The sequence below is a fragment of the Callithrix jacchus genome, chromosome 21 (genome assembly GCF_049354715.1).
Source record: "Callithrix jacchus isolate 240 chromosome 21, calJac240_pri, whole genome shotgun sequence".
Lineage (NCBI taxonomy): Eukaryota > Metazoa > Chordata > Mammalia > Primates > Cebidae > Callithrix > Callithrix jacchus.
In genome coordinates this window covers 44,177,472-44,203,879 of record NC_133522.1, presented here as the reverse complement: position 1 = coordinate 44,203,879, position 26,408 = coordinate 44,177,472, and the positions used below count along the sequence as shown (strand labels likewise).

Below are 26,408 nucleotides of genomic sequence, written 5' to 3'. Positions count from 1 at the left end.
AGTGTGAGTGATACACAAGTGTCTTGCGGGCACTCAGCCCTCCACCAGACTCTGGAAAGCTTGGCCCTGTTTTTATAAAGGCAGCATCATAAAGCTTCTGTTTTAAACTCTCTTTCAAAGGGGCAGCCAGCCAGGCTTGGGATGAACTGGATCTGTTTCCTCTTTCTGCTGAGAGTGCGTTTGCTGCAGTCCTGTGTATCTAGTGCTGGAGTTAATAGCATCGACTGTACCTCCTATCAAGGCTTGGTGGATAGAAATCACAGGACAAGACCTAGAGCCTCTGGGTGTGTTGGGTGCAGCGTCTCTCTGTGGGAAAGAGCAGCTGGCAGTCAGCAGTCAAAAGGTGCCATGGCCCTCTCTGTCCTCCTCCCTCCCTCAAGTGTGCGATGCCCTCAGAACCGTCTACTACCTGGTCACTCACTCCACAGGTCAGGTGTCTTCTTCAAGGCAGGTAGAATGTCCTCGGTCCACTTCACCCACCTGGATACCATGGGATTCTGCTACTGCCTGAAAGAAAGAGGGACACATGGGTTCATAGGTGGTTACCAAGTGCACCCCAGTAAAACTGGCCCCCGATGATTTTCTAAGAGTTACACCATGGCATTTACCTTCCAATCCCTGGTAATCTGGCACAGTGCACAGAATAGGGTAAAGGTTCAAGGAATGATGTAAGGAGGAAGCTGAACCCCAGCCACAGCCCTCACCACAGAGTTCCCAGCCCCCGGAGGGAGCTCCGCAGCAAAACGCCCTGGAAAGAGAGGGTTAACCCACCCTCATTGAGCCCCGCTATGAACTGACCAGCACACACACTGGGAGGCAGGAAGGGGAAGCGCAGAGGAAGTAAACAGTGAGCGCTGGAAGGGAAGAGTCTAGAATATTTTTACCGCCTGTGGAAATGCATTGCTACTGTTGAGTCATAGGACATTAGAGTGGAAAAGATTGTCAGAACCATCCCGCTTGACACAGCTGGGTCCTGGCAGAAAGAACCAGGTCCAAAGTCTTTGGAAGTTAGCCCAGGGTTCCTGTCCGTCCACAACAAAATCCCCTTAAACATCCACAGTTTCATGCAATCTCCTCTACATTCAAGAGGTTCTTTTGTATCTTCTTTTCTAAAAGAATTCTTCCTATCTGCCTATTATCTATCTTCTGTTAATCTATTATCTATCAATTAGCTACGTACCAACTCTGCCATCTATTATCTATCACCTATCAATCTATTATCTCTGAATTATCTTTCTGTCATCTGTCTAAATATCTACCTACCTATTATTACCTATCATCTATCAATTATTGCTCTATTACTTATCAATTATCTATCATCTGTATCTGTCAATCATCCATCTGTCTACACCCATATATTTTTGTGTCTCACACACACAGACACACACACACACATAGGCACACTTATACTTCCTACATTTCTTCTGATCCACCAATTGTTTGCAGTTATTACTCTTTTATAGTTAAAATATTCCCAATTATCCTGTACAGCCTCTTACAGGCTGGATCTGCCTATTGTGGTCACAGCATGTTTTGCAAATGACCTCTTTGTCATTGCTCTATTAAGACCCAGAATCTTCGTTGTGCCTATCAATCTTACCCACAGGCTTTATGAATTGCACTTTATCATAGGCTCTTAATTTATTGAATTTTATTCCTCAGCAGACTTCTTTTACGAAGTTTAAATCCTTGTTGATACATACTCTCATTTCATATGATTTTATGTTACTGCCTTACATTATTTTCCCTTAGTCTTCAACAGATCTGGCTTCATTCTAACATGGTAAGCAACAATAACAGTTTCCCAAAAGAAAAGAACACAAAGAATAGCAGAGGAATATTTTCTTCTAATTTCCCCCGTCTTAACTTTTTTCTCATTAAAAAAAAAAAGTGCAGCTTGCCACTAGTGCCCATTTAATTTTACATAAACACGCTCTTTGAGGCTGAAGCAAATATGATTGATTTTCAAAGTGAAAATAAAACATAAAAATCGTTCTTGGAGTTATTTCTAAAGAGAACTAACATCAGAATCATCTGAACCATCAGAATTGTCTATTTAGGAAAAATTGGAATCATCAAATGAATCTCTGGCCAACAGCTGCTGAAGACTGACATTAACATCGTGTGTGGGAATGCTGTATTTTCCAGGATTTGACATTTTCAGCAATCAAGAATTACTCTATTTTGTAAATAAAAATACAGCTACTAAAAACAGAATGCTATAAATAGGATGATGTCCTTTGTTTCCAAAGCTGATATACCAGAGTGACGTGAAAATAATAATGAAAGTAATATATTGTGTGGTGAAGTCATCACCTCAAGCGCTGCCAGTTAGTATTCTTAACTAAGAATACTTAGTTTCTTAGTATTCTATTACTATGGGGTGAAGTATTCTTGGGGCAAATGGGAAAAGGGTGAATCCTCCCAGCTAAGCAATATTCCATATAAACCATTGGCAGTTTTCTTTAGTTTCTGGAAATAATGTTTATTTCCGCAGTTTTTGTTACATCGTTTCAGTTTCTGGGTTGGGATTGTAATTCTTAGAATGGTGATATCTACCTAAGTGAAGTTTTTAAAACTGTGGAATGAATAGGTCAGTATTACTCTTTTCTACTTCAAACCAGTAAAATATTCATGGTCTGAGGTCACCGAGTGCTTATGCTGTGAGCATTTGCTTTCTGGAGTTAAAGGAAAGAAAATAAACACACTTTGAAACAGAATGAAACAGCACATTGAAAAGGTGCTTAGCTGTATGGAGAACTACACTTCCGGTGTTGGGGACGCAGCAAGGAGAATGGGAAGTGGAGAGGTACTACCCATTGCCATCTCGAGGGAAGAAAAACATTTCATCAAAGATAGAAGCTCTTATAAGGACGAACAATCCAAAAACCCACCACAGCAAGCTGGAACACACTGTTCTATCAGAGAAATCAACCTGGAAATGGCCAGAAAGCTACTAATCAGTTGGAAAAAAGATATAAGCACTTAATAGGCAAGAACGGAGCCAGGGCAACCCAAGGCGGGAAAGATGAAGATAAAGAGTAACTCTAGCAATAATAATATAATAAAGATTCAGAGAAGTAATGATAGCAATAACAGTTCAGATCGGTGGTGAGAATCGTCATCATCATCCACAGATAACACTCAGACCGCCTCATGCCTGCCACTGTTCTAACTGCTTTCCACATGTAAACTTATTTAACTCTCACACCAACCCTGAGAGGTAGGCACCATCATTATACCCATGATGAGGAAACTGAGGCACAGAGAGGGCAAGCCACTCACCCAAGTTCCCAACAGCAGACACAGGGCAGTGGTGCATTCCACAGCAAGGCTCTTGTGCCCATGCCTGCAACCCCTCTGACAGAGGGGCTCAAGTATAGCCACATCAGAATCACCTGGAAGGCTTGGGGTTGCTGATTCAGCAGGTCTAGGGTGAAGACAGAATCTGCATGTCTAACAAGTCCTCAGGTGATGCTGTCTCTGGTGCTCCAGGAACACATGCTGGGAACCACACCTGACATACATCTTCCCCTTGACAAAGAGCCTCATATCTCAACTTTCCCTTAGCATCCTAAAATAACATCATTTCACAGAGGCACTGAGAACAGCTGTGTATCCACTCCAGGAATTTACAACCTCTGCCATGCTCATAGATGAATGCCAACCAGGGACTCAAGGCCATGAATGTTTTAAAGCAGGAATATATGGAGAATCTGGTCAAAACTGTAACACATTACTAACATGTATTATTATAAATGTTATATAAATAGTATATGTTGTAGAATATATAACATATACTATTTATATGTTGTAGAATATTTATATGTTGTAGAATATATAAACATGTATTATGATATTTATATACAATATAAATAATTCTAGTGAAAACATTAGCTAAAATTAAGTTCAGATAAATCTTTAATTCCCATGATAGGTTTTCAGCTCTCATTTATGCTAGTCAACCCATGTGTACATGCTACCACTTTTCTCTAAGTCTCAAAACTGAGGTCCTCCAGATTGGAGAAAGGGGAACCCTCCTCCACTGCGGGTGGGAATGTAAATGAGTGCAGCCGTTATGGAGAACAGTATGGAGGCTCCTCAGCAAACTAAAATTAGAATTTCCATAGGCTCCAGCAATTCCACTACTAGGTATAGATCCAAAGGAAATGAAATCAGTATCTCAAAGACATACCTGCCCCGCCCATGTTCACTGTAGCATTATTCACAACAGCCAAGATATGGAATCCACCCAAGTGCCTAACAGTGGATGAATGGATAAAGAATGTGTGGTATATTCACAATGGAATATTATTTAGCCATAAGAAAGAATGAGATCCTGCCGTTTGCAGCAATACGAATGGAATAGGAGTCCATTATGTGAAGTGAGATAAGCCAGGCGCAGAAAGACCCATATCGCATGTTTTCACACATATGTGGGAGCTAAAAAAGCGGATTTCATGAAAATAGAGAGGAGTTTAGTAGTTACCAGAGACTTTGAAGGGGGATGAAAGGGAAAAAAAGAATAGAAATGTGTTTATTACCACTAAACTATACACTCAAAATGCTAAAGATGGTAAATTATATATGTATATTTTACCTCAATACAAAGATTTTTTTCGAGAGAATGCAAAAAAAAAAAAAAAAAAAAAAAACAAGATGGGTGGGGGGATGACCCAGCTGTCACATGGATGCTTTGTTAGGGAAAATAAATTCAGTTTAAGAATGATTTTTTTGGGAGGACGAGGCAGGTGGATCACGAGGTCAAGAGATCGAGACCATCCTGGTCAACATGGTGAAACCCCATCTCTACCAAAAATACAAAAAAATTAGCTGGGCATGGTGGCGCGTGCCTGTAATCCCAGCTACTCAGGAGGCTGAGGCGGGGGAATTGCCTGAGCCCAGGAGGCGGAGGTTGGGGTGAGCTGAGATCGTGCCATTGCACTCCAGCCTGGGTAACAAGAGCGAAACTCCGTCTCAAAAAAAAAAAAAAAAAAAAGATTTTTTTTTATTCCTAGTAAGTACAACACTGATGTCTTTAAAACTTAGAGTCTGTTAAGCCAGATTTTGGAGGTTTTTAATTTGCCCATCTCAAGAAAACTTTATTCTGCAATTCACAGTGAACTAACAACACAAAGGTCCCACAGAAAAACATTTCTCACAGTAAAATGGAGAGACAGTGGCTCCCCAAAACCGGGATTCCTCAACCAGGTCTTCAGTGACCTCATCTCATGTCCTTTAACCAGGGTGATGAGGCATAAAGAGTGAAATCTACATCAAATCCTAACTTTGGATTTCCAGACTAAAATTAACATGTGGCGGATCTCACTTTTAAGATCTGACAAAATACAGCTTCCTGTTTGTAAGAAAAGTTGCTTAAAAAGCTTTGTTGTATGTCAAATATTTCTGACAAATTAGCTTTTCAATGATTGCTTTGTTCAGAAATCCAAAATGCCTGGATTAAATTTGACTCTAAGTATCACAGACTTAAATATTAAGTAGAAAAAAATGCTTGACACAAATCTGCTTGGGGGTTCACTGAGCTCAGGAGGTTTAAAATGATAGAACACAAAACCAGCGAGTCTTAGCTCTCCTTGTGCTCCCGCGACTGTGGTCTCAGAAGTGCACACACCTCGACCTTTGGCATTGGCCTTGGCCTTGGCCTTGGGTCCTGTTCCTCCCTACACTACAGAGAAGTGTAGGATCCATTTCAAAGGCTGGTCTGACTGTTCCAAGTCCAGCTTTTGACTCATCCATGCCAGCCAAGGACACAGACAGCTTTGCCAATGGCCTCAGAAACAGACACGTTCATTGAAAAAGAGCAAGGTGGACAAAGTGGATTCTCAGCAGATTCCAGAGGGTAATACTTTGATTTGTATCACCTAAGGAAACTCTACTTCCTTCTGCAAAAGCACTTTTTCGTTAGACTACTGAGGACTGAGGATGGCCCAGAAAGAATGATAGCTCCTTGGAGGCTGCAGAATCACTCATTCTCCTCCAGGAGAATTATGAGGATTTCAGGGGAAGCGCGAGTTGAGCTTACAGCGCACTTGCAAGCTAGTTTCCTCTCTCTCAAAGACCTGTGTTTGGATGATGTGTTTGAACCTGGAACCTATTGAGAGAGCTGTGGCAATTTGGGAGGTTGTGGTTAACATATGTTACTCCCAACTATTTGCTGTGCCTCTTAGCTGGTTTCCTCCACAAAGGATCCTTCCCTGGGCCTGTCCCTGCGGGGGCATAGGGGGAAGTGGGGTGTGTTTCCTACTCCCTTGTGTCAGGTGTGGCCCTGCCACCTGCTTTGGCCAGTGGAGTGTGAGCAGCAGTGACCCACACCATGCCTGAAGAGAGGTGTCAGGCTCATCACATGGCTTGCCTTGCATGTGGGTGGGTCATGGATTGGGCTGTTCCTTCCTTTTGGTAAGTGGGAAAAAGGAAACTTGGAACTGAGCCATAACCGAACTACAGCTGACTTGATACACAGGTGAGAAAAAATTCTTGTTGCTGAAAGCCACGCAGTTCTTAGAGCTGTTAACAAGGCAAAACCTGGGGAAACCCGACCACAGAGACACTTTCACTATTAATACACATTTTTGTGTCTTAGGATTATATGCCTGACCTAAGAAGTGAAAGATATAAAGTTCTGAAATATTATTATTATTATTTGAGATGGAATCTTGCTCTGTCACCCAGGCTGGAGTGTAGTGGCACAATCTCTGCTCACTGCAACCTCTGCGTCCTGGGTTCAAGCAGTTTTCTTGCCTCAGCCTCCTGAGTAGCTGGGATTACAGGTACCTACCATTACGCCTGGGTAATTTTCGTATTGTTAGTAGAGACAGTGTTTCACCATGTTGGCCAGGTTGGTCTCAAACTCCTGACCTCAGGCGATCCACCTGCCTTGGCCTCCCAAAGTGCTGGGATTACAGGAGAGAGCCACCATATCTGGCCAAGTTCTGAAATATTCTTACTGTAAACTCTGAATGTTGGTCTATGACTAAACCCTGAATACAAAAAGCACTCAAATTTAACGAGATTTCAATAGAAAGAATGGCTTGCCTGATCCCTAAGAACAACAGAAATAAGGTGGCTAATTATCTTTTGATTACTTCTGAGTCAATATTTACATTTATCATGACAAGATAACTTTTTTAGGGAAAGTTGTAAGGCCATTATATCCATCATTCTGATATTTTATGGAGCAAGAAGCCCTGATTTAAGGACCCAGTGGCCTCAGGGTCTGTAATCACATAGACACACTGAGCTGTCCAGGGACCACTGTCATTAGGTCATTGATAGCTTTTATTTGGGAAGGGACAATTTAAAAGGGTCCAGGCACTTTTCAAAGAAGTTATAGATATTATCTTATTGAATCCCACTCTTTACCTTGGGAAGAAATTATTTTCTCTATTTTCTAGTTGAGAAAACTAAGCTTAGAGAAATTAAATAATTTACACGTGTTCACAAAGTTAATAAATGGAGCACCTGGTGACCAAACCAGCTCTGTCTGCTCCTAACCACCATCATCAGCATTAGCTTGCAAAGGAGTCTCGTGGTGCCGCGTGACAAAGCGTAACTTCCTGCTCACTGCCGTCAGCATCCATTCTAGATAAAGCAGCTGTAATTAATTGACTCATTGCTTACCCCGTGCCAGGCCTGACATTAGGTATTATGAATTAATTCTCTGACAGATTATGAAGTAGGTACTAGTATGATTCCCATATTCCAGAGAAAGAAACTGTGATATAGCTAGCATAAGGTATGTTGGAATCCATAGTCCACGCGTCTGATCTCAACACTGACTCTCTAACTTCAGTGCACCTTAGGATCTCCTGGCTGGGTTGATAAATATGCAAATGACTGGGTCCCACCCCAGAATTTCCAATTCAGTAGGTCTGGGGTGGAGCCAGAAGGTCCAAGGTTCTGAGAATTTACCAGATATCCCTGATGCTGTTAGACCTTAGACTACACTTGGAAAACCACGATCTACACTCTTCACCACTTCAAAGTTGTCTAGAATAGGGAGAAAATGAACAAGCCAAGGAATTAGATTGTCTAAAATTCAGTCTCATTACTCTCAAACAGAGGAACAGGCCCATGGTATTAGGAGGAGGAGAAAGCTAATGGGGTTGAATATGTAAGTACTGCAGCTGCCAGGTGGAGGTTTTAGTTAGAAAATCTTTCCTCGAGGAAAGAAGTTCAGGTGTAATGTCTTGGGGAAAAATTGAGAGTTGCTGGAAAAACAAAAGCAAACAATTGGTAGAAAATTGCTCTCAGATTTCTGCCTTGGATAGTGAGTATCATTAAGGGAAACTTTTAGCATTGCCCTGGCTGAGAACATTCGAGGACTCTGGAGAGAACCTAGATTCTAAGCTGAGAAGGTTAGGGCTGCAAAACACTAGGGGTTCTCCTGCTGAAGTGTGTGGTTCAGGTGTTCCACACAGAAAGGGATTTGTGGTCAAATAATTTTGGAAGGATTTGTCTACTGAGTCCCTGAACACCCCACTGTATTCACTCTTCGGAGAGTCACATTGCACATGTATTATAGTTTCTGAGAAATCCTACAGTTATAAAACCTGTTTAACTGTAACTGCATATACATATGTGTGTATGTATGTGTGTGTGCTTAGCCTTAATATGACATTTGAGGACACCTTGAGGATTGCTGATCTTGTCTAAACTCTTCACTTTATATCTGGGGAGATAAAAGTATCAAAAAGTTTTGAGTGCTTTGTTCAAGGTTACTGAGCCAGTATCAAGGTTAGAGCTAGAAACAAACTTTTGTGACTCTTAGTCCATTTTATGGGTAGGTCTCTCTCTTCACGGTCCTACTACATGTTGAGATGAGTTATCCATCTTGCTGGCTCCTGAAGATGGGGTGGCATAGAATAGTGTGACCCCTCTCCCCTCATCCAACCACAGCATCCCCATCATCAGAAATGCAGGCTCTCATGCTCCACACCTGAGCTACTGAACCAGAATTTCTGGGGGTACAGTTCCTAAGAAACTGTCTTCCAAAGAATTCGATTTCCCCAAGCAATTCGGTAGCTGGAATTTGCTGGTGACGCCTTGGTGAATTAGAGAAGCCCCCCACCCCACTATACATTAGAAAAGCAACAAGTGTTCCTTTACAGACCAATCCATATTTGCATTGCATGTGAGCCTCTAATACTGCAATTTGCCTCTGCAGTCAGATATGCAGCCTTTTTCCTGTGTTTCCATTCCATTATTATTGTTTGGAATTCCGTAAGGACTAAAACAAATTCTTTTCCATCTCAAAATGTGGTTTGCATAGTTGTTCCCTTTACTCCTCGATGCAGATTCTTTAAAAACTCTTTTTAAATCTCATAGAACATCAACCTTTCTCCACTTGACAAAGACAAGTTTAAACAGATACCAGGCTCAACGGGGGACTCATTTTCCATTTTCCGTGGCAAAGAATCCAAGCACTGGAACAAGCCAGAGGTATCATTTGCTGAATATTTTCATAAAGACAGTTTAATTTCAGGCCCTTTATTTGCGAGAGAGCTGGCTAACCCAAATAAAACATTACACATCTGTCTGTTGTTATGAGTGACCAACCTCAGCTGAACATTATTACTTAATAACAGCTAACTTTCCTATAGAGTGAGAGTGCCACAGCGGAGGGCTAATGGAAATTTCCTGTGGTTTACCACCCCGGCCTCTCCCTGCTCCAACATGCGAAGAACTTGGGTAATAAGCATATTCTCCCTCTAATCACAGTGTGGCTTGGACATGCATTGTTGTGAGATGACTGGCAAAACATGAACATTGATGCCTGGAAGTGAGTAGGGAGGGGTGAGGAGGCGAATTGTACTGTGCCAGCCTCCGTAATGCACTGCCCTCCATTTTCTCTCTCTCTTTTTTTTTTTTTTTTTTTTTTTTTTTTTTGAGAGGGAGTCTCTCTTTGTAGCCCAGGCTGCTAGAGTGCAGTGGTACGATCTCGGCTCCCTGCAACCTCTGCCTCCTGGGTTCAAGCGATTCTCCTTCCTCAGCCACCACCACACCCAGCTAAGTTTTGTGTTTTTAGTAGAGACGGGGTTTCATCATGTTTGCCAGGCTGGTCTTGATCTCTCGACCTTGTGATCCGCCCGCCTCAGCCTCCCAGAGTGCTGGGATTTCAGGTGTGAGCCACCGTGCCCGGCTCCAATTTTCTCTTTAGGCAAGAGATTTCTTCAACAGGCTCATGGAATCTCACTATTTTTTTCTGGATTAGTCCAAACCTAACACAGAGAAGAAGATGGCTCAAAACAGTACCATTTGGTTAAGGAGAAGGAAAGGCACAGCATTTGGGTTTGTCTGACTGTAACTGGCATAAGTCAGAGTGGAAAGCTTCTGTTTTTTTTTTGAGACGGAGTTTCGCTCTTGTTACCCAGGCTGGAGTGCAATGGCGCGATCTCGGCTCACAGCAACCTCCGCCTCCTGGGTTCAGGCAATTCTCCTGCCTCAGCCTCCTGAGTAGCTGGGATTACAGGCACACACCTCCATGCCCAGCTAATTTTTTTGTATATTTTTTAGTAGAGACGGGGTTTCATCATGTTGACCAGGATGGTCTCGATCTCCTGACTTCGTGATCCACCCACCTCGGCCTCCCAAAGTGCTGGGATTACAGGCTTGAGCCACCGCGCCCGGCCGGCTTCTGTTTTTGCAGACAGTACTGGTAGAGAAACAAGTATTTTATTTACTGTGTGTGTGTGTGTTTGAGAGAGTCTTGCCCTGTCCCCCAGGCTGGAGAGTACAATAGTGTGATCTCGGCTAACTGCAACCTCTGCCTCCTGAGTTTAAGTGATTCTCGTGCCTCAATCTCCTGAGTAGATGGGATTACAGGCATGTACCACCACACCCGGCTAATTTTTGTATTTTCAGTAGAGATGGGGTTTCACTATGTTGGCCAGGCTGGTCTTGAACTCCTGACCTCAAGTGATCTGCTCACCTTGGCCTCCCAAAGTGCTGGGATTACAGGCGTGTACCATGCCCAGCTCAACGTGTTTTTTATTTAATGAACCTTCCAAGCGGCCATGGTTGGAGCATTCACAGGAGAGGACACGTGGGGAGTAAGCAGCAATGCTTGTTTCTTAATTCCCACTTCTGTGTGACGAGAAGCTGCTTGAGACTGGATCATGCCTTTTTACTCCCCCTCTTTATATAATTTGCAATTCTTCCAAATTGATTTCCCCTGAATAAATCTCTCTCACTAAGATGTTGAGTGTGCCACTTTTTACCGCTCACATTTATCTTTCTTTGCTTCACATTTATAATAGTTTACACTGTGATGAAGGCATAGAACACAGAAAGCACATTATAAATATAGGTACCAATTTCAGGCTGGCTTGTTTTCTGGCCTCATGCTGACTACATTTTCTTTTATTTGAAATAAATGTGGAGTTGTCAGCCTCTATAAATCGATGATTAATGGGCTTTGATGTAATTCACCTGCATGCAAAGGTAAAGTTCTTACCGTCATTGGCATTCATATTAGTTATTACCATGAATCTCATCCCGGGCTATGGAAATTACGACTTGTGCTTGATTTGAAACCAAGTTATTTAACAATGGGGTGAATGTTAAAAAGTTTCAAAATTCAGTCTGACTGTGAGTCTACATTTTGACCACATTTCTCTGATACAGTAACCGTATCTCAGTGGAACACAGTTAATACCAAAATTTGTTTTAAAGACTGGTAGTATTTCTCAGTTGTTTAAAGTTGAAAATGGACTCCATGATCACTGAGTGATAATAAGAAATTTCAAACTTCTAAATATCTTCACATTGAATCAAAAATGAAGACATTTGGCAGTTAACTAATTTCCATCACTAAACAGTGTAAGGAAACAAGATCTAACCGTCTGTAATTAGCTGGAGTTGCCAAATAAAATGCAAGGTGCCCAGTTAAATCTGAGTTTACAATGGACAGCAAAGAATTTAGTATGAATCTGTCACATGCAATATTTGCTATATGCTTATACTAAAATAATTCATTGTTTATTTTAAATTCAGAGATCTATATGTACTATGTATATATTTGTATCTATAGATATACATAGTACAGAGCGGTCCTCACTTTGCATTTGCTAAATCTGCCAAATCTGGCATCCCTAGGGAAGAGCAAACTTATGATCAAGAGTCATTCCTAAGGCCAAGAAACTTAAAGACAGAGTTTAACATAAAGACATGCTTCTTAGAAGAAGAAAAGCAATCCAGATTTTCCCAGGGCTAAAAACTCTGTAAACAAATCTAACCATTGAGGGATGGGGGTGCAGCCTTTCCATGCATGGCTTAGCAGAGATATAAGAAAATCTAGGAAGTTTGTCTCATTTTTAAGATATTAGCTCAGAAGTCCTTGACATTTTCTGTTATGGTCCTTTTTGATGGACTAGTGAGACACATACCTGCCTTCTTCAAATAAAGTGTTACAAGAGATAAAGTCACAAAGATTACAGAAGACACCAATGTTAGTAAAATATAACTATTACAGTACTGAAAAGACAAAATTATCCCTTTTCAAACATTAAATCAGAGCCAATGTTTTGAAGGTGTGGTGAGGAGCAATGTTATTTCAAGATCTCTGAAGTGACTGGAATGCAATATTGAAATGCCTGTGGTTTCCACTGTGACAAAGTCACAGTTGCAGCTCGTGTATCTGTGGTTGGTACTCAGATAAACACAACACAAATTGTAGTTAAAGGCTGTTTAAAATAAACTGCTCTTCTTCTCTCTTCATCTGAGATCATGGATTCTCCTGAGTTCTCCTCACATAGTCTCTAGGCTCCATGGACCTAGGATTAAATCTAACTATGGATGAAGTTTCTAAATGCTGTAGATATCACCAGTAATTCTGGTAATATAACAGAACCACACCAACCTATAGAATCTTCTTTGATTTTTTCCCCCTAGACAATCTGTTGACATTTTTAACAGCCATCTCAGATACTGTGTCTTTTATAAAAATTGGCTGAACACTTAACAAAATCACAGTGAACCCCCTTTCCAGTAGGATACTCTTGCAGGCACTAACGTTATTAATGAACACTACAGTACTGCTCACATCATCCGAAAAGTAAGACCAATGGGGAGACAATTAGACATCTTCTACTCTGGAAGTAATGGTATAGTTTCTTCTGTTATAAAAACAGATGGGGAAATAACAGAAAACAGCTCACATACATACATAATGCTTGGTCTTCATGGCCTTACTGTAGCACTTCTCAGAAGTAGGAAGATGGATTTTTATAGCTAATATACCACTCAGTCACATGCAACTTTATACTGCCATGGTTTCATCATAACTCTTACCAGGAAAGAGAAAGCTTACTCATCTAGAGTACTAATTGAGACAATACTCCCTTTCATAAATCCTCCGGTAGCTCCCACTGCTGACAAGACAAATCCGGAAGAGCTTAGAAAACCAAAAAGACTCTTAAGCCCTGGCTCTCCCTCCCTCTCTGGCTTTATTCACCTCAGGACAGAGCCTGGGGTATACTTGCCCCTTCCTGAGCAGCTGGGTGCCCTCCCAGCCAGTGTCTGGCACATGTGATTTCTTCCCGAAGGTTCTTCATTTTCTCCCTTTCTTGGTTAACTCCCATCTGTCTTCAAAAGTCAGGTTGAACATTATCTCCTCTGTACTTAAAAAAAAATTAAACAATTCTTCAGAGGCAGTATAGTGTAAAGATTAAGAGCACAGAATCCTGCTTCTGTTAACATCAGCTATGTGACTTTGGACAACTTTCTTAACTCCTTCGAGACTTGGTTTCCTCATGTGCAGAATGGCGATGGTGATAATTTCTCTGCCTCATAGGGCGTGTGAAGCAAAAACAAATGAAGCACCATCAAACTTTGCCTGCTTATACTAATCATTATACAAATGCTGTTATCGTCATATGCATACCACGAATGAAACACAAAATACGACTTATCAAAATAAATCACATTTACCACAGGCGAACAGCAGACGGTTCCTATCAAGTTTTCACAAATCGACAAGAGCCTTCAGCCTCCTAAGCGGACAATATTTGTAGAAACATAATTCAGAAAATGTTTAAAAGGTGAAGAGACATTTCCATACTTTAACATTTATTTATTGGCTTGTGTGGCAAGAATTTATTGAACACCAGCTAGGTGCTAAGCATGGCACAGGGTGCTGCTGCTGAAGCCATAAGAGTGACTTGCTCCTTGCTCTTGGGTAGTTTACAGGAGAATGAGGAAGAGAGGTACTAAACAGGTCATTAGGCGAGTGATTTAAAGACATTTCTGGGAAGAACTGGGGGGAATGTCAAGGAGGGATAGGAAACCAGCACATGAGGTATATGACATGTCCGAGTCTGGAGTTGGAGCATGGAGCTTGACACCTTCCAAGAAGTGAGGGGGATATCGATTAGGGAAGTGGGGAGCAGGGTCAGGTAGGAGTGAGGGCAGAGCCACACCATGCAGGGTTTTGTGGGCTCCTTGAGGACCATCAACACCACCCAAGGAGCACAAGGAGCATCTCGCGGTTTTATTCAAGAAAAAGAAGGATCAGACTTGCTTTTGAAAGTGATCATGTTAAACACAGCATGGAGAATGGACTGGAAGGAGTCAAACAAAGACGCCAAGAGTCTGTTTAATTGGCACCTTCAGTAAACTGAGTTGAAATTACTGATGTAGGGACAAGGGCGGTGTTACAGCTTGAGAGCCACTAGCCAGGAGCTCTGGATGACAGCTCCCAGACCAACAGGTGGATGTTAAGAAGTCAAGGCAGGGAGAGGACAAAGTCTTACCGGTGACTCCAGGCTTCCTGAAGTGGAAACGAGGTGTGTTTGGCGTGGGCAGAGGCTATCTTACGGATTCAGAGGACACTGGATCTTCCCCTGCAATTTTAGCATTAGGCACATGCTATGGGACACTCAGATCGAGTGTTTTGGTATTATACCAGCATGGAGCTCACTCTCTTGCAGAATCCTGATGCAGAAACAGATTCTCATCTCCGGGGTGCAGGTTTTAAGGTGACCACTGGAGGCTGCCTGAAGACATCTAAAGAGAGGTAAGCACTCAGGTCTGTGCAGATGGGCCTGGCATTCAACAGAGAGGCCTGGACAGGAGGGATGCCTTTAGCACAGAAGCTGACAAGTGGAATTTGAACCATGAAAGTGCAGGAGCTTCCCCCTTGGACAGTAGAATGTGGGAGCAGCAACCCAGACCAAGCCCGGGCAGCCTCAAGACCAGGCAGAGTCAGAGATACAGACAAAGGAGACTGAGGAGGAACCACCAGTCCAAGAAACAAAAAGTCACCAGAGACTCACTTTTCACTTATCAAATTACCGAAAATTTTAAAAGACATGAACATTCCTCATTGACAAGCTTGCAGAAATGAAGAGCTTCCTGCGTGGTGTCTCTTAGAGTAACCTGGCATAACTTTATTGAGGGGGGAAGCAATTTGGCAATGTATACTCAAAGTTTTACGCTATTTATGTTAGGCTGCTTGACTCAGTGAGTCTACTTCTAAGAATTAATAGGAAATGTACCATAGGATTATGTACAAGACTGTTCTCTCTATTTGTTATGGTATTAAAACATCAGAAGCAACGTGGATCACCAACAATATAGAACTGGTTTTAAATTTATAAAACATGTATAGGCTGAAATATTACACATTGTTTAAAAATCATGACAAAATGCTAAATATGTTTTTTAAAAGGCGATTGATACAGCCAAATATACAGTGTAATCTCTCTGTTTCTCTCTCTAGGTAAGATCAACATAAACACCTCTAAAATGTTAATAGCAGTTACCTCTCTAAAAAAAAAAACAAAATTAGGAAGGGTTTTTAATCAGATTTTCCATTTGTATGCAGTTAATCTGAAAATTCAATTTCCCTAGCACAGGCATTCCAGATTTTACCATAAATGAGAGGTACTTACTGTGTTATGTTATGCAAAGAAAGTTTCCAAACACTGTTGTGGCCAAAACTTACGAAATCATTTACTCTCAGAGATATTTCTATTGTACAAATGCAAGAACCTAGTTTTCAGTAAGAGTTTAGGACTATTATTTGATGTCATCTTAAGGTTTCATTTCATTGACTGAATTAGAAGAGTTTGCACTTCACCCGGAGATATGCTAATAAAGCAGATTTCCCGCCCGATACCATTGCTCAGGTAGGTCCCTTTTGTCCATATTTCTTCTTTGCCTTTGCCTGGTAAACTACATATCCCATGAGATGCCACTCAAATGTCACCTCCTCTGGCATACAGGTAAATTTCATCTTGCTCCTCTCATCTGCCTTCTCATCGTCCACACCTTATAATACTTACTGTGCTGCTGTAATGATCAGTCTTGAAGCTCACCTTTCCCCATACTCAGCTAAGTAGTTCATCCTGAATGGCAAACACAAGGCCTGGCATGTGGCAGGAACTTAATGTTTGAGAGAGGTACAGGGTGGGCAGAGATGCCATTCAAGAGGACTCAGAGTCTGATTTAGCAAGCAACATCACTCACCTAAAGACATCATGTCAAACGTTCTAGGTCAGAGAGGAATCCCAGAGAGGAATCCAGTCCACAGCTGGGCACATTGATGCTTCACTGGTTTGAACAATTCAATTAGAAACATAGATTGTGTCTTCCTATTCTGATTCACAGCACACAGAATATGCCATGATGTTCTATCTTAAAGAGGAAATTAGTTGTCCATTTCTCAAAATGACAAAACCAATAAAAATTATGGACATACGGAAGTACATTCAATTTCACTCAACAAATTACTTCCTCTGCGTGTTTCATTTTCCCCAGTACACCGACCATCACAGACCAAGGGTCCTAAGACTCCTCTCGGTTCTGTTTGCTTCCTTTTACCAGGTGTCTCCAATGTGAGGTATACCAGTAACCCAAGCAGGGACAGTGACCAAATGATAGAATTATTCAAATGTAGCTTTCACTTTATCCTTTTAAATGTTTATATGTTATGCATATTTAAAAATGAATCCATGGGGAACTTGAATAAGTCAACAAGCAAAAAACACATCATTCCATTAAAAAAAATAAAACGGCCAAAGGACATGACAGACACTTCTCAAAAGAAGACATAGAAACTGCCAACAAATATGAAAAAATGCCCAGCATCGCTAATCATTAGAGAAACGCATAACAAAACCACAAAGAGATACCATCTCATGCCAGTCAAATGGCTACTACTAAAAAGTCAAAAAATAGATGCTGGCCAAGGCTGCAAAGAAAGGGAAAGTTTCTACACTGTTGATGGAAATTAAATTACTCCAGCCCCTGTGGAAAGCAGTCCGGAGATTTTTTTTTTTTTTTTTTTTTTTTTTTTGAGACGGAGTTTCGCTCGTTACCTAGGCTGGAGTGCAATGGCATGATCTTGGCTCACCACAACCTCCGCCTCCTGGGTTCAGGCAATTCTGCCTCAGCCTCCCGAGTAGCTGGGATTACAGGCATGCGCCACCATGCCCAGCTAATTTTTTGTATTTTTAGTAGAGACGGGGTTTCACCTTGTTGACCAGGATGGTCTTGATCTCTTGACCTCGTGATCCACCCGCCTCGGCCTCCCAAAGTGCTGGGATTACAGGCGTGAGTCACTGTGCAGGTGCCCATAAATGTAGAATGGATAAAGAAAATGCACCACAGAATACTATGCAGAATACTATGCAGCCATAAGAAAGAATTAAACCATGTTCTTTGCAGCAACATGGATGGATCTGGAAGCCATTATCCTAAGCAACTTAATTCAGTAACAGAAAACCAAATACCACATGTTCTCACTTACAATAGTGGGAGCTAAACATTGAGCACACATGGAGATAAATGTGGGAACAATGGACACCGCAGACGACCAGAGGGCTGTGGGGTGGTTTTAAGAACCACCTGTCAGGTACTATGCTCACTACCTGCGTTACAGGGTTTATACACCAAACCTCAGCGTCATGCAATGTTCTCATGTAGTAAACCTGCACATATATCCCATACGTAAAATAAAAGTTGAAAAAACATAAAATGTATGCAATATGTTAGAACAGGATGGAAAACGTATATATTGTGCATGTCTGTCCCTAAGTATCCTTGTGTGTGCTGCGAGAGACTAATTTTTGAATCCGTTGCTTTATACCAGTGCTGATTAAACTTGTGTATGAATTCCCTGAGGGCTCATTTAAATACAAATTATTGTTCAGAAGGTCTGGGGCTAGGTCTGAGAATCTGCATTTCTAACCAGCCGCCAGGTGAGGCTGAGGCTGGAGGTGAAAGCTCACACTCTGCATAGTAAACAGACTTTTGCAGCCACTGCTCCTCACCTGCACAACACAGGACTGAACCCAGAAAGGTGGTTTGATTGACTGTTTTCTCATTTCTCCCACGGACGGTCATAGCAAGCATCACGCTGGACGCATACAAGAGAAAGTAATTCATTCCATCAGTGAATGCCATGGGACTTAATTCAGGCTGGCTTCTCTCACATGACTGTTGAGATAGGAGCCTCTGAGGAGCTTGCTGGACTTACACCTTTACTTATGGGGAGAAAGTTCAAGGTCACTACATGACTTCATTCCTTAAAAAAACACAGTTTATAAATCACCATACAGATCCTATAGTCAGCAATTTTTTTTTTTTTTAAGCATTTGGCTTATACCTGGAAACTTCCTTTATGAGAAACATAGCTGGAAACCAAGATTTTGACCACATCTGGTCATCCAAGATTCTGCGGTGCTAACAGTAACAGAGTGCTTTCCTACCTGTTCCCCGGGGTTCGGGGCTTTCTCTACATGCTCGTCTGTGCTTCTGTCTCCTAGAATATTTATCTCAGTGTACTAGCTATATCTGTTTTGCTTGTGCATATCTAATTATAATAATTATTAAACCAACAACTGCCATTAGTTGAGAATGAATACGTAACTAGTGCTGTGTTGGCAGCTCGCGCATGCGTAACTCCAAACTTCAGAGTCATGCTAGTAAAACCCTGATAAAAATTAAGTCAATGGAGGCTCGATCAGTTAAAGCACTTGCCTAGGGTCACACAACTAGTTAGCATTGGTGACAGTGTTTAGATTGTGGTCTGTACACAAAGGCCAGATCTTGATTCATCATACCCCACCACCTCCCACCGGAATGCAAGCTGCCATATCTCATCTCATACATGCCAATGCCTAGGTTCTAGCAGGGCCTTAATGTCTGCTGAATGCATGATGGAAGCAAAGGGAACTTGGAATCTTCCAGTTACAGAAAAGCCTCGATGGGTCTCAAAAAGCAAGCTCCTACACATTGGTTGTAGTGAGGAGCGAAACAGAGGAAAGTCGTTGTGTCTTAATCCCCTGCAGTACACACAGCTGTTTACTGATGCGAGATGCAGATGGTACCATGCTTGTAAAGTCAGTGTTTCCTGGAAGTTCTTTGAGGGAAGGGACTGGGCCACGTGCACCTTTCTGCCCTCAGTAGCACAGGTGCCGGCATGTGGTAGATGCTCCGGAAAAGTTTTAATGCCTCATGACATTAAATGAGTCATATGACTTAATCGATGGATTAATAATCTACAAAAATGAATGAATGTCAAAAACCCAAAACATGTAAGCACTCTCCATGCATTTATCACTACCTATGTAGTGTTCTAAATTGCTTTTTGGAAGTGATTTATAGTACATATTGTTCTATCTCTGTGGGAAATGAGTTTTCACAATGTTGAAATCCTCTGGGTTAAGAAGCACTTCCTTTTATCTGTTCTGACTCAGAGCCCCTTGGAAGTGGCACTCACCCTTGCAAATTGCTTGGTGGATGACTCTTAACGCTGTGAATCACCGGTATCCTCTAAGAGCACATGGAAGTTCAGATATGGCTTTCTCCCTGAGAGTGGTTTGCCTCTTAGTTATGATTAATTCTATCTGCAGTTACTTGTAGGATTGGATTTCACGGGAGGAGAGTAATTACCTTCACATGAACATCAGCTTCTCATTCATTTAATTTGCCTCTCCCCTAATGCACATGCACAAAATGAGCCTGGAAATTACTGTGGTCCTACTTGTTTATATTCAACTGGTGACCATTTTAGCAGCTTTATCAACAACATCTTTAAGAGGCCCAAGGATTTAACTTGAGAATCAGGGCAAGGTCAAGTGTCTCTCTTGATCCCCCTCAATTCTCCCCACCAGTCATCAAAAGCTCATGCTTGATCTCTAGGATATGCTTACAAAAATCACAGGTGCCAAGTCTTAATTTGGAAAGACCACTGTCGACTTCTTAGTCATGAGAAACAGGACCTAGTTTCTTTTTGTTTTTCTTTTTTGGTGCTACTATTGATTTATTGATTTTCCAGTGATAATTTCACACACATATTTTTTAATCTAAACACTCTCAGACCATAGTAGTTGGCAAGAAGCTGGAAGTCTCTTTTTACTAAAATTAAGTGGTCATTTTTAGATATTATTTTGAATTCTCTCAAAATTTTCCTAAAATATGTATGCAAAATTGATAAATCTAGAATGCATATTGCTTTTGCTTTTGCTTTTGTTCTAGAATGTAAATGCCTTGATCAAACTTAAAGTTTTAAAAAATATTTTAAAAATATGAAATCAGATTTTTTTTAGTTGAAAAATAATATCCTATTCCTTGAATATATTCTGAAATCTAATTTCTTAAACTTTTATTTTAGGTTCAGGGTTGCCTAAAAAGGGGTGTGAAGGTTTGTTACATAGTTAAAAACTTGTGGCATGTAGGTTTGCTGTACGGGTTATTTCATCACCCAGGTATTAAGCCTGGTGCCCAATAGTTCCCTTTCCTGCTCCTCCCTCCTTTCACCCTCCACCCTCAGGCAGAACCCAATGTCTGTTGTTTCCTTCTTTTTATTCATGAGTACAGGACCTAGTTTCTAGCATGCTATTCCTATTACGGTTTTAACTAAACCACAGAAGGGGTGATTGAGAGATATTGTAAAACACACATAATTTAGTACTGAAAATTATACATGGGTCTGTGATTTCTAGTGGGACACCTCCATCCCCACCCCAAGCATGGAACTATGGTACTATTTCCTAAGAGCTGCTGTTATTCCCCAATGACTTCTAATTACCAAAACATCATTCATTCACTCATTTATTCAGCAAACATTTTCCTCTATTGTGGTCTTTGAAATACGTGAAGGTGAGACATGCATGATCTCAGCCCTCAAAACTATGCCATTTGATAGAAGAGATGACACACACACAAATTGTTATTATATCAAGCAGAATAGACTCCTTCATGCTGAAATAGTATCCCACGGACACTTCTACCACAAAAGTTGATACTCACTGGTTCGTGTGTAACCAGCGAGCTGGCAAGACTGTCAGCTGCCTGAAGACAAGGACTTTGGGGCCAGGCACAGTGGCTCAAGCCTGTGATCCCAGCACTTTGGGAGGCTGAGGAGGGTGCATCACGAGGTCAAGAGAACGAGACCATCCTGGTCAACATTGTGAAACCCCGTCTCTACTAAAAATACAAAAAATTAGCTGGGCATGGTGGCGCCTGCCTGTAATCCCAGCTACTCAGGAGGCTGAGGCAGGAGAATTGCCTGAACCCAGGAGGCGGAGGTTACGGTGAGCCAAGATCACGCCATTGCACTCCAGCCTGGGTAATAAGAGCGAAACTCCGTCTCAAAAAAAAAAAAAAGACAAGAATTTGTCTTCTTTCTTTCCATATTGTCCATATCTAACACAGGGTCTGCCTGGATCACATGAATGAATGTTATATCTTAAGTAGTATTAAGGATTTCCAGGAGGAGGACTGATTCCTTTTAACTGGATGAATCAAAGAAATTATCATGTGTTTTCTGTAGGAAAAATAATAGGAGAAAGAAGGTTGCAGGGAAGGGGAATTACCCAGGCAAAATATGTTTCAAGTATTCCCAACTGATTGAACCATAGGGTTTATCAATTATCAGCAATTTTCAACTGTGGCTGCCTATGAGACTCACCTGGGGGATTTTAAACTGAACTAATGCCTTGGCTCTGACACAGGACAATCAAATCAAAATATTTTGGTGGGGGTGGGGATATAAGTAAAAGCCTGAGATTTGCTCTTTTAAAAAAGGAGCATCTGCTCTTTTTAAAAACGTTCCCCATTTGTTTTTGTTTGTTTGTCTTTTGAGATGGAGGTTTGCTCTGTTGCCCAGGCTGGAGTGTAGTGGCATGATCTTGGCTCACTGCAACCTCCGCCTCCCGGGTTCAAGCACTTCTCATGCCTCAGCCTCCTGAGTAGCTAGGACTAATTTCTTTCTAAGAAATTAGTATGAGGCCATGTTGGGAACTATGCTGTCAATGAATTTTAAACTGAAATATTTAATCTTTCAGCAGGAAAAAAGAAGCCAGGCTCATCTAGCAAGACAGATAAAGGGGGAGGAGAGCAGCTATAAGGAGATCATTTAGGAGGCTGTTGAATTTGTCTAAGTAATACATGAACTCACATTGGTTTGCCACCAGGTAAAATTCACACGCCTATTAAATGTGAAGTAGGAGGGTTGAACAGGAGTGGAAAGGCCTCTGTAGTTTGCTGCCTGGATGGAAAAGAAGATTCAGATGAAAAGCAGAGGGTATTGAAGGTAACATGGTGAGGTTGGCTCCAAGCATGTCCATCTCTAAGAATTAAATTTGGGACTGGAGTTGGTCATTAAAGAATCATTGTACCTGGAAGCAAAAGTTGACCAGATAGGAGTCAATGAGAATTGCAAAAAAAGAAAAATACCAAGGGAAGAAAGCAACTGAAGGGGCAATCTTAGAGATTGCCTGTATTGAAGAGAAGAGGAGAGGATTTTCCAGCAAAAGAGCTGGAGAAAGGGCAGCCACATGGCTGGACACCTATGTAGATTCATAAAAGAAGACAATTAAGAAGACAAGATTTCAAGAAAGGGGACACGATTCAGAGGTAAAATTTTGGAAGAGGGACAAAGAAACTGATGTTATTGGGGGACAAGACAGAAAGAGAAGGGATATCTGCTTCTCTAAGATAGGAAGGAAAGATGAAAGGATATATTTATCACACATGTATTTACCCATCGCCTACTGTCTTTGACTACTAGACACAGGGGATATAACAGTGCAGACAAGGCATTTGCTCTCATGAGGCTTATATTCTAGTTGTGGGGAAGAAGACAAGTTATAGAAAATGTGTGCAGTTCCATGTGCATTTGCTTTTTTTTTTTTTTTGAGACAGAGTTTCACTCTTATTGCCCAGGCTGGAGTGCAATGGCACCATCTCGGCTCACCATAATCCTTGCCTCCCAGATTCAAGTGATTCTCCTGGCTCAGCCTCCCAAGTAGCTGGGATTACAGCCACCACGCCCGGCTAATTTGTGTATTTTTAGTAGAGACGGAGTTTCTCTGTTGGTCAGGCTGGTTTCAAACTCCCAACCTCAGGTGATTCACCCGCCTCAGCCTCCCAAAGTGCTGGGATTACAGGAATGAGCCACCATGCCCAGCTCTTCCATGTGCATTTCTACAGACAGCATTTTCCTGTTTATTGAGGAGAAGAGGAGAATAGAAATTGGAGAAGTGTGATTTTAGTAAAGGGAATGATGGTATGGCACTTAGGTGTAAGAGGAACAAGCTGAAGGATGTGGAACCAACTTGGCTAGCTTTTGAGTCACATGTAAGAGAGGCAACAAGAGATGAAGAAAGGATTCAGCCAGCAGGCAGGTCCCTGTGAGTTTTTTAAACATAAACACTAGTTCAAGTCTTTGCTTACCCCTAATGTGACTTTGCCCATGTGGAACAGCCTGGAAGCACAGGCTGCGTAGGGAAGAGGTGGGCTGCCCAGAGCTGGGATTGTCAAAGCCTCCGTAGTAAAGGTTACTGGGGCCCGGGGTTTACAAATACCACATTAGAAACATAAACATTTGAAAACCACAGAATGTAAATGGTCAAGGTCACAGCACGCTCATCAGCTCGTGGAATCCACACAGTAATGGAGCACATTAAGAAGCCTGCTCACTCCACTATCTAGTTTTAGAAGAGCTATAATTTAGTATCGCTAGCTATCAATTAGTCCTGTTTTCCTCATCTGTAAAATGAGAGGGTTGGACGAAATGACCTCAAAGTCCTCTTCCAGCATGGCCAATGGTGAATGGTGGAGCACACGTGAAATTCTGAAAGTTAATTTACTTCTTCAACATTTACATTGGTTGTTTAACTGTTGATGTTCAAAAATGCAGCTGCAGAGCTACTACAAATCTTTTAGGTCTGTGCACACAGAGCTGTTAGTTTTATGGACCATTCTGATTTTAAAACAAATTGCCCTGTGAAAATATGCAACCTAAATTCTGGTGGGAGAAATTTCAAGTGACATGGGTAATTAAATAGGGTAACTGATAGGTCATTGACAGGCCATGGAAATAGACCAAGCAGAAAAGTATTAGATATGAATAGGTTTTAATATTTGCAAGTTTGGAAAATGACTTTGTGAACATTGGGAGAAAAGGAGCTTTTCAAATACTAGAATGACAGTAGCTAGGGATACAAAATAAAGTTATGCAAATATGACTGGTCTTCTTGCACTAAGATTAATTTAGACGACTATATGTAGGACCTCTTTCATCCTTTTCAAAAATGGCCAGTAAGAGTTAACCAGGCCTTGGTTAGATCCTGAAAAATTAAGGTAAAATGTGACCAACTAGACAATTTGTAAAGATAAGCAGGGTATTGGCTAGCTACCATTTCATATGGTAAAAATCTTGTTACTTTTCATATACAATAAGTCTTTTGAATAATACTATATATAATCTTGAAAGAAACCAACCTCAGTATGTGTCCTTTTTCTAACAGCTGCATTTGTTATATATCTTGTCACTGAAATCAAGGTCTTTAAGGCTTAAAACTCAGTACTAACTCTGAAAGTTATTTATTTGTATATTTAATTTAAATGACGAGCTTATTGTTATTTTCAAAAGTATGTTTGGTGCCTTCCTATTGAAAGCAGTCTTTGGCATAACCGACTACATTTTAGTTTTATACCCAAAGGCTCTATTTATGCAGATAAATTGAGGTTCCAGTCTTTACAGTGTCAGGTATAAGTATTAATCAGTTGATTTTCTGCCAAGGTTAATATATTTTTATTTGCAGTCTCATAGAGTAGGGCTCAATCATTGTTAAGCACTGGTAGTTTCAGAAGCAGAAGTGATCTTCTTCAGATCAGTAAGATTTATATGACTTGAAATCTAAAAGAGTGGATAATGGGGGGAAATCATGCCTGAGGTTAAGGTGAATCACTCTGATTGAATCTTTCAGAAATCTCAACATTTTCTTCCTTTGCACTACCCTGATTGATCAGCTAGAAGCACCCTAAGGGACCTTACCTTGAGTCCAGGTGCTGGAGCCCAATCTCAGCTGAAGATTCCAGAGATCTGGGGAAGTGCTCAAGGGGCCTGACTCGGCAGGGGTAAGCCTGTGTGCAACCCAAGCCTGCAGGCTACGTGCTCCTGTGCTGGCTGAGCCCGTAGGCAGAAGCACACTCTCCACCTCTAGCTGCAGAAGCTGGCGTCCAGGCATAGCCTCAGTCCCACCACTCAGTAGCCCTCATCCGTGTCCAAGGACAGAGCCCTTTGGCTTCTGGCACATGGCTTCAGTTTTTATGGGTGAAAGACAGTCCTTTGGCATCACAAGGTATTTATATCTGATAGAGCTCCAGGTTTTTAAAAAGCAGTTTGACAACAAAAACTGCCAAGCAGAACTAACTACCACAGAGGCCTGGAAAGCAGCACGAGTGTGTCTTTTAATTCTTCAGAGTTGGTAGAAATCACCAGAAATTCTCTCTCTTGAATTCTCTGTAAAGGGCTCTGGATCCTTGGAAAAATACTCTGGGCGAGTCTCACACTTTAGTAATTCTTTTTCTTTTTTTTTAATTTTGAGATGGAGTTTTGCTCTTGTTGCCCGAGCTGGAGTGCAATGGTGCAATCTTGGCTTACCGCAACCTCTGCCTCCCGGATTCAAGCAATTCTCCTGCCTAAGCCTCCTGAGTAGCTGGAATTACAGGCACCTGCCAACACACCTGGCTTTTTTTTTTTTTTTTTTGTATTTTTAGTAGAAACGGGGTTTCGCCGTGTCAGCCAGGCTGGTCTCCAACTGCTGATCTCAGGTGATCCACCCGCCTCAGCCTCCCAAAGTGCTGGGATTACAGGCATGAGCCATCGTACCTGGCCAGTAATTCTTAAAACTGTCAGTCCCATGCTTTCTGTCTCAATTGTAGTGCTGGGTAGCAGGTTTTTGGCATTTGATTTTAAAGCAGCCTTTTAGGGTGGAGAAATTATTAGAAACAAATGGGAGCATGCTAGCAGCTTCCAGTGCTTCAGTCTGGACAAGCACCGTGTGAATTTCTAAAGGCGTTTTCTTCCCTGTGCACATGTGTTCCTACAGTGGCCTTCTGCACAGGATGGGCATGATCTGCATGGAACAATAATG

The 26,408-nt window shown here is 41.6% G+C and overlaps 1 protein-coding gene across 2 annotated transcripts in view; it reads right to left on the bottom strand.

Moving 5' to 3' along the window:
- KCNJ15 (potassium inwardly rectifying channel subfamily J member 15) overlaps window positions 1-26,408 on the bottom strand; it is a 45,926-nt gene that overhangs the window by 5,549 nt on the left and 13,969 nt on the right. Inside the window, exon 2 of one of the 2 annotated variants that reach the window (XM_035282935.3) lies at window positions 410-507. The gene's annotated coding sequence lies outside the window, so the exon portion shown is untranslated. Of the gene's footprint in view, window positions 1-409; window positions 508-26,408 lie in introns of those variants that run through there. The other variant, XM_078358606.1, reaches the window with a different exon arrangement.